Raw genomic sequence first — 8,322 nt, 5'->3', positions numbered from 1 at the left:
TGCCAAAATAATGTCCTTTATATCCATTTTTTTTTTTTTGCTTTTTTCCATCCAGAACCCAAACAAGAATCAAGCATTGCATTTAGTTGTAATCTGCTGTGTTTTTTTAAATCTCTTTTAATAATCTCCCAAGTTCCTCAATCTGTTTTTTTAACATGATTTATTGTCAAGTTGGCTAAAATACAGTGTAGACAGTGTGCTCTTGGTTTTGGGGGTAGATTCCCGTGATTCATCGCTTCCATACAACACCCAGTGCTCATCCCAGCAAGTGCCCTCCTCAATGCCCATCACCCATTTTCCCCTCTCCCCCACCCCTCCATCAACCCTCAGTTTGTTCTCTGTATTTAAGAATCTCTTACGGTTTGCCTCCCTCTTTGTTTGAAACTATTTTTCCCCTTCCCCTCCCCCATGGTCTTCTGTTAAGTTCCTCAAGTTCCACATATGAGTGAAAACATACGGTATCTGTCTTTCTCTGACTGACTTATTTCACTTAGCATAATACCCTCCAGTTCCAGCCACGTTGCTGCAAATGGCAAGATTTTATTCTTTCTCATTGCCAAGTAGGATTCCATTGTATACTCAATCATTTTTTTTTTAGTCTTTTAATGATTGACATTTTCTAATCTAGGCCATTTGAAAGCAAAACTTGATTTTGGTTTGATCGGTCTGGTTGTTTCCTCATGGTTATCAGGTTAAACATGTTTAGTGATGATGGAGGGCATTTTCAACTTTCCTAGTTATCCCAAAACACTGTCCTTAATGGTTGTACCAGTTTACCAGCCAGAGCAGCGCCATGGCCAACGCTTGATAATGTCACCTTATTAATGATGAATATCATTAATCCCCATCTGATGAATATGAAATGGTACATCATTGTCCTTGTAACATGTTTTGACTCCCCAGCCGTTAGAGCAGTTTCCATGTCCTTGGCGGCCATTTGGACTTCCTCTTTCATGCATGGTCTGCCTGTATCTGTGTCACTTCTGACCCCATCTGCCCCCAGCTCCACCCCTGTCCTTCCTCTGCTCAGCTTTATTTGGGGGCAGTGGGGCGGTGGGAGGGGTACGTATCAGCTGCCTCCAGGAAGCAGAAGACTGGCAAGCCATCAATCTTTTGCGACGTATGTTGCAAATACATGCTCTCAGCGTGCCAACTGTCTTTCAACTTTATTTACGGCATCTTGTGTAGTAGAAAAACGTTTGACTCTCATGGAATAAGTTATTGGTCTGCTTTGGTATCTCATTCACAAAGTCCTTCATGACTCTGAGGCCAAAAGAATCGTTCTCTGCATTTTCTTCTGTCGGGGGTTTGCTTGTGAGTATGACATGAGGCGGGAATTTAATTTCTTATCTCCATAAAGGTCAATTATTTCAACACCTTTGGTTGAATGATCCAACCTTTCCCCTCTGATTTTTTTTAATGTTTATTCATTTTTGAGAGAGACAGACAGACAGAGCATGAGTGGGGGAGGAGCAGACAGAGAGGGAGACACAGAATCCAAAGCAGGTTTCAGGCTCTGAGCTGTCAGCAGAGAGCCCAACGTGGGGCTTGAACCCACAGATGCGAGATCATGACCCGAGCCGAAGTCAGAGGCTTAACCAACTGAGCCACCCAGTTGCTCCCCAATTTTAATATTTCCTCTAGGACTTAAGCTTCCACCTAGGCTTTGGTCTAGATGTTCATCTACCTGTGCACACATGCCCTAGTATCACTCTGCCTGATGAGTAGGACCATTTACGTCTTCACACATCCTAAAGAAAATCTCTCCTCTTCCTTCTTCTTCAGAAATGTTTTCAGGGCACTTGGCTGGCTCAGTCCGTGGAGCATGTGACTCTTGATCTCAGGGTCATGGGTTCGAGCCCCACGTTGGGTATGAAGCCTACTTAATTAAAAAAAGAAGAAGAAGAAAGGTTTTGGTTATTCCCAAAGGGTTTGGTTGAACCCTTACTCCTCCACATGAATTTTAGGAGCAGTTTTTTTCAAGCTCCATGGCAACTTCCATTGGGGTTTTATTGGAATTACGTTGAATTTTGTAGATAGTTCAATGATATTTACTCTTGCCAACTCTGAACGTGACATGGTCTTATTATTTAGGTCTTCTTAAATGTCCTTCAATAAAGTTTTATTATTTTCCTTCAAAAAGGCTTTTGCGTATATTTAATTTTTTTCCTACAAATCCTATATATTTTGTTCTTACTGTGAATGGAATTTTTTCCTTACAATTTCTAACTGATTTTTGGTGGTGTGTGAGTATGACTTTGTTTTGTGTTTTTTTTTTTTTTTGTATGTTGTGCTTATATTTAGTAACTTTGTCAAATTTTCTTGGTTTATAATGCTAATTGTCTCCTGGATTTTCTGCAAAGAAAATCTGAAGTGTCTGCAAGTGATAATTTTGTCTTCTTTCCCTAAATTTTATACCTATTTATTTTTACTGTCTTATTCCATTGACTAAGACGTCTAGTAAAATAATGAATTCCAGGTGTGAGAGCGAGTGTCTGTGTCTTACTCCTGACTTTCATTGTTATTTTCACATATATCTGTTGAACGCCTACTATGAGACAGGCACTTCGCCCAGCTTGCAGCAAAGCAACATAGGTTTGTCATGTCAAACTGCTCTTAGTTCTGTAAATCCTGAAAAGTTCGCAAGTATGATCGTTACTTACACTTTGAATGACTTTAGATATGTTCAAAAAATCAGTTATCTGAAGTTATAAAAGCTCCTCGTCTCCTTTATTGAATCAGTTTCACTAAATTATTTGGGATTATTCATTTCAGATCCAAACTTGTTTCTCAAAGAATTATTTGTGATGACACTGCATCAGCAGTCAGAACTTGGTCTAATGATTAATATCAGAGTCATTTATGGGGTACCTGGGGGGCCTAGTCAGTTAAGCATCCGACTCTTGATTTCGACTCAGGTGATGATCCCAGGGTCATGGGATTGAGTCCCACAGCAGGCTCTGCGCTGAGTGTGGATCCTGCTTAAGATTCTCCCCCACCCTCTCTCTCTACCTCTCTCTCCCTCCCTCCCTCCCTCTGTCCCTCTCCCCCACTCGCTCTCTCTCTCACTCTAAAATAAAAAATATATGTATCAAAATCATCTATAAATAAATAGCACAGTAAAAATTGAGGCTAAAAATCAATTTGTATTATTTAGCATGAAAATATCCCAGGTAAGAAATGACTATAACCATTGCTCCTGTGTTAGTGGGGAACAGATGAGAATTAAGAGCAGTTAAACAAAAAGAAAAAAAAAGAAAGAGAAAATACCAATATTTTACCTATGTACACAAAATAAAAACACTTGTACATATAAACAAATCATTAGGAAAGTAACAGCAGCTGGGACGATCTGGTAGACGGCAGGAGGCTGTGGTCTGTCGGCAAACGTTCTACAACCAACTCTCGTGTGCAGGGAAAAAGCAAAGCAAAACTTCCTTTGTAGGGTTTGCCAGTTCCCAAGTGTAAGTGTTCCCACTACAACTGATTTCAAGCTACCGACATGACAGCACCGGATGTGGAAATGGGAAGGAGTTGTTAAGCTGGACTTTATTAAAATGGAAAACTTCTGCTCTGTGAAAGACGCAAGCCACAGCCCGGAAGACAATACTTAGAAGACATGTATCTGGTAAAGGGCTTGTATCCAAAATATACAAAGAACCCCTGAAACTCAACGGTAAGGAAACCAACAGCTCAGTTACAAAATGGGCAAAAGATCTGAGCAGACAGCTCACCAGAGAAGATATACAGATGGCCAATAAGCAGGTGAAAAGATGCCCCACACCGTGTGTCACCAGGGAAACACAGAGTAAAACAACAACAATGCGACGCACCTATTAAAATGCTAAAATCCAAAACACTGACAGCACCAAATGCTGGTGAGGATGGTGGAAATGCAAAACGGTAAAACCACTTTGGGAGATAGTTTGGCTTCCAAAATTCCTTACGAAGCTAAATATCGTCTTACTATATGATCCGACAATTGCACCCAATATTTACTCAATTGAGTTGAAAACTTACGCCCACATAAAAACCTGCACATAAATGTTGACAGCAGCTTGATTCATAATTGCTAACAACTGGAAGCCACCAAGATGTCCTTCTGTAGTAATTGGGTAAACAGACTGTGGTACATCCATACAGTGGGATATTACTCAGCGACAAAAGACATGAATCGTCAAACCACAAAAAGACATATGGCAGAATCTTAAAGGCAGATTACTAAATGAAAGAAACCAGTCTGAAAAGTCGCCATGCCATATGATATCAACGATCTGACGTTCTGGAACAAGCGAAAACAATGGGCACAGTAAAAAGATCAGCGGTTGGCAGGAGATGGCGATGGGGAGAACGGATGGTGAAACATGGGGTGCGGGGTGGTTTTAGGGCCATGAGACTATTTTGTAAGACATGGTGATGGTAGAGACAGGACATAATGCATTTGTCAAAACCCATAGAATATACAACACAAGGAGTCGCTCCTAACATAAACTATGGGCTCTGATAATAATGTATCAGTATTGATTCATTGACTGTAACAAGCATACAACACTGATAAGAGATGTTAATAACAGGCAAAGCTCTGTGCGCGCCCGCCTTGGGAGGAGGCATATGGAACTTCTGTCCAAATCCAAAACTGGTTCTTTGAAAGAACCATTGTTGCAGTAAGTGCGTTTACATGATGACGTATATTCCTGACGACAACACGTGCATGGTAAAGATTTTATTTTCTTTCTTCGTTCAGAGCCTGTTTTGTGTTTCACCGGCTTTCGTGCTCTAAGGCAGTGCTTCTCAAATCTTTCCGTGCGTACAAATGACCCGGGGACCTTGTTAAAGATACAGACTTTGATCCACAGGTCTGGGGTGAGCCCTGAGATTTTACATTTATAACAAGCTCCCGGGAGAGCCCGATGCTGCTGGTATGTGGTCAAGAGTAGCAGGACACGGCTGGAACCTGCTTCCGATTCTGTGTCTCCCTCTCTCTCTCTCGCTCCCTGCCCCTCCCCGCTCATGCACTCGCATGCACGTGTGTGCTCCCTCTCTCTCTCAAAAATAAATAAACATTAAAAAGAAAACAAATACTGTTTTCTGGGGACACCTGGGTGGCTCCATCAGTTGAGCGTCCGACTTCGGCTCAGGTTATGATCTCACAGTTTGTGAATTTGAGTCCTGCGTCGGGCTCTGTGCTGACAGCTCAGGGCCTGAAGCCTGCTTCGGATTCTGTGTCTCCCTCTCTTTCTCTCTCTCTGCCCCTCCCCCGCTCATGCTGTCTCTCTCTGTCTCAAAAATAAATCAACATTCGAAAAATTAAAAAAAAAAAAAGAGTAGTAGGACATGTAAACAGACAACCTAACAGGACCAGAAAACCCAGTCTCCACCCTCCATATTCTGTTTTCTAAATGAGGGGGAAGAAAAATCTAATTTCATGGAAATGCTAATCAGTGTTTACCAAGATAACTTCTAAATCTATCTTTTTTTTTAATTTGAGAGAGAGAGAGTGCACAAGTGGAGTAGAGGGGCAGAGAAGGAGAGGGAGAGGGAGAGGGAGAGGGAGAGGGAGAGGGAGAGGGAGAGAGAGAGAAAGAGAGAGAGAGAATCCACTTTGCTCCACGGAGCAAAGCAGCACAGAGACTGACTTGGGGCTCGATCCACATCCCTGGGATCATGACCTGAGCCCAAGTCAAGAGGCAGATGCTCAACCACCTGAACCACCCAGGTGCCCCCAAAGCCATCTTTGAAAGGCCATTTTCCTTGCCCTTTTCTTTCTGAATCACATCTATTTTCTGTTTCCAAAGGCATTGGAACTTTTTGTTTCGACTAAATGAGGCAGCTGAGATCAGAAGTTCATATGTCTCAGTGAAACTCAACAAAAGGTCAATAACACTCTAATGGCAGCCCATAGGGCCACCAGATATGTGTGTGTGTGCAAGGGAAGTGCGTACAGCATTCTAGAGGCTTTGACCGTCACTACTGGGGCTGCCCAGACAATGGCTACTTTGAGGTTAGTAAGCACACCCTACTTACTGGAAGGAGCCTCTTGAGTCAGGTGGTAAGCCCCGTGAGAGGCAGGTGGTTGTACTGTGCAAAGTCCGTGTTCCCAGAGAGGCGTGGCACAACGCGACCACCGGGAGGGGACTGAGCCCCATCTGCAAAAGATGATGGAGCCCCATCCTCATTAAGGGCCCTTCCAGCCCTGCGTTCTTTACATTTATTCTGAGTGTGTTCATTCCAAACCAGGGCTTTGCCTCTTCTTTTCCCAGAGCAAGGGTTTCAAATTTCTGGCTGTATCCCTCCCACCCCCATGCCCATCTCTCCTTTGGTCCATCGAGCAGCAGTCACACGAGGCTAGAGCCATCTGGCTGCCTGACTTCACATCTCAAAGCTCAGGGAGAATCCTGTTCCGGGACGGCAGCCTCTCCTGGGCAGGCTGGAAACCCCAGGACACTGGGCACAGGTAGGACCCCTTCTTCCCCTGACTCTGGCTACAGGCTCCCCTGACCGCAGATGGCCTTGGGGACATCTGGCTGGAGAAGCTCCCAGCTCTGTCCTGGAGCCAAAGAAGATTTTGCTGCAGAAACTGAACAGATTCCGAAAGCCAACTAAGACAATGATTAGGCAGCCAACACGGACCAGAGCACCTACTTGTTGTGAGGAAACCAAACTCTTTTTCTTTTTTTAAAAAATTTTTTAAAATATATTTATTATTTTGAGAGAGAGAGAGAGAGAGCATGAGCAGGGGAGGGGCAGAGAGAGAGGGAGACACAGAATCCGAAGCAGGCTCCAGGCTCCGAGCCGTCAGCACAGAGCCCGACGCGGGGCTCGAACTCGCGAACCGTGAGATTATGACCTGAGCCGAAGTTGGATGCTCAACCGACTGAGCCACCCAGGCGCTCCCCAAATGTCCGTTTTTAAATACTATTCCCAGAGATAGAGAGAGGAAAAGAACCAGGACTCTCAGAAGAAATGGCTGATTCCGGAGCTTGGAAAGATACAATACAGGACAAGCTTAGGATACCTTGTGGTGTGAGAAACCAGGGAGGTGCTAAGAAAAAAAATAATGAAGGCACGTCAAACAGACATAGGTGTCGACTTGAATGTGCTCTCCGTGGCCAAGATGGCCTAATTTAAGAGAAAGAATAAATAATGACGGCATTAAACTATAACCCAGAGATGAAAATAACGAGCGCGTATAGTATAAATAATTAAATACGGAAATACAAGGAAAACCCTTTGCCTCTAGCAGAATTTGAATTCCTAATGTAGAAGGAATGAGAGGAGTAAAAAACACCAGCATTAATTGTTGCAGGCGAGAGCCATGGATTCATGCTAACATTAGTGAATGGATGTATAATGAGGAAAAGGATATTTGCATAGTCTCAAGGTATCTCCCCACAAGATACCCGCTAGTTACTAAGAGAAAAATCGTCACTTTCCAGTGGAGAAACCTGGTAGACACCACCTTAACCAGGCGATTGAGGTGACGAATGTCATGTGCCATTGATAACATTCCCCGAGAAAGGCACAATACCCCTTCTGTGATATTCAGGCCAAAAATGCATCATCTCAATGTGGTCGTGAGAAAGCATCAGACCAAACCCAAACTGAGGGACATCCTACCAAAACCTGAGCGGTATTCTTCAAAACCTGAAGGTCAAGAAAAGCAAAGAAAAATGCAGCTATCACAGATTTGAGAATGCTAAGTAAACGTGAAAACCACATGCATGGAACCTGGACCGGACCTTGGACCCCGAACAAGACATTAACAGGAAAATGGGTGGCATTCAAAAATGGTCTATAGATTAATGAATAATGTTCATTTCCTGGGTTCCCTATTGAACCACGGCTCCACGTAGGAGGTTCAGGTTCAGGGGAGCTGGGGGAGGAGTATACGGGACCTGTGCTTCTGTAACTTTTCTGGAAGTGCGAATGTATTTCAAAATCAAAGCCTTTCTTACCACTGAGAAAGAACGATGAGTAATCTTTCCTCATAAAGGAAACATCAGGAAACAGCAAAGGTTAGTAGAAAAATTTCAGCCATAAGGCTGATACTGAAAACAACCACGTCCAAGTAAGCTGACTCTTTTAATTCTTAATAATTTACGAAGACTTTCCTGAGTGCTGACCGTGCTCAAAGCGCGTCCCCTTGGAGCACATCCGTCCTACGTAAAATTGCCACCTACCCTTCACCTTGTGTTCCTGCTACCCCTTGACCATCCCTATGGCTTCTTGCCACACTGCATTATCACGACCCAACGTGCTATATAACCGACTTAGGGTATCTTGTGTTTATTGTCTGTCTCTCCCCTACAGTGGAACCCCCAC

This window comes from Panthera tigris, chromosome C1 (genome assembly GCF_018350195.1).
Source record: "Panthera tigris isolate Pti1 chromosome C1, P.tigris_Pti1_mat1.1, whole genome shotgun sequence".
NCBI classification, from domain to species: domain Eukaryota; kingdom Metazoa; phylum Chordata; class Mammalia; order Carnivora; family Felidae; genus Panthera; species Panthera tigris.
Note: the sequence above shows the minus strand (reverse complement) of the source record.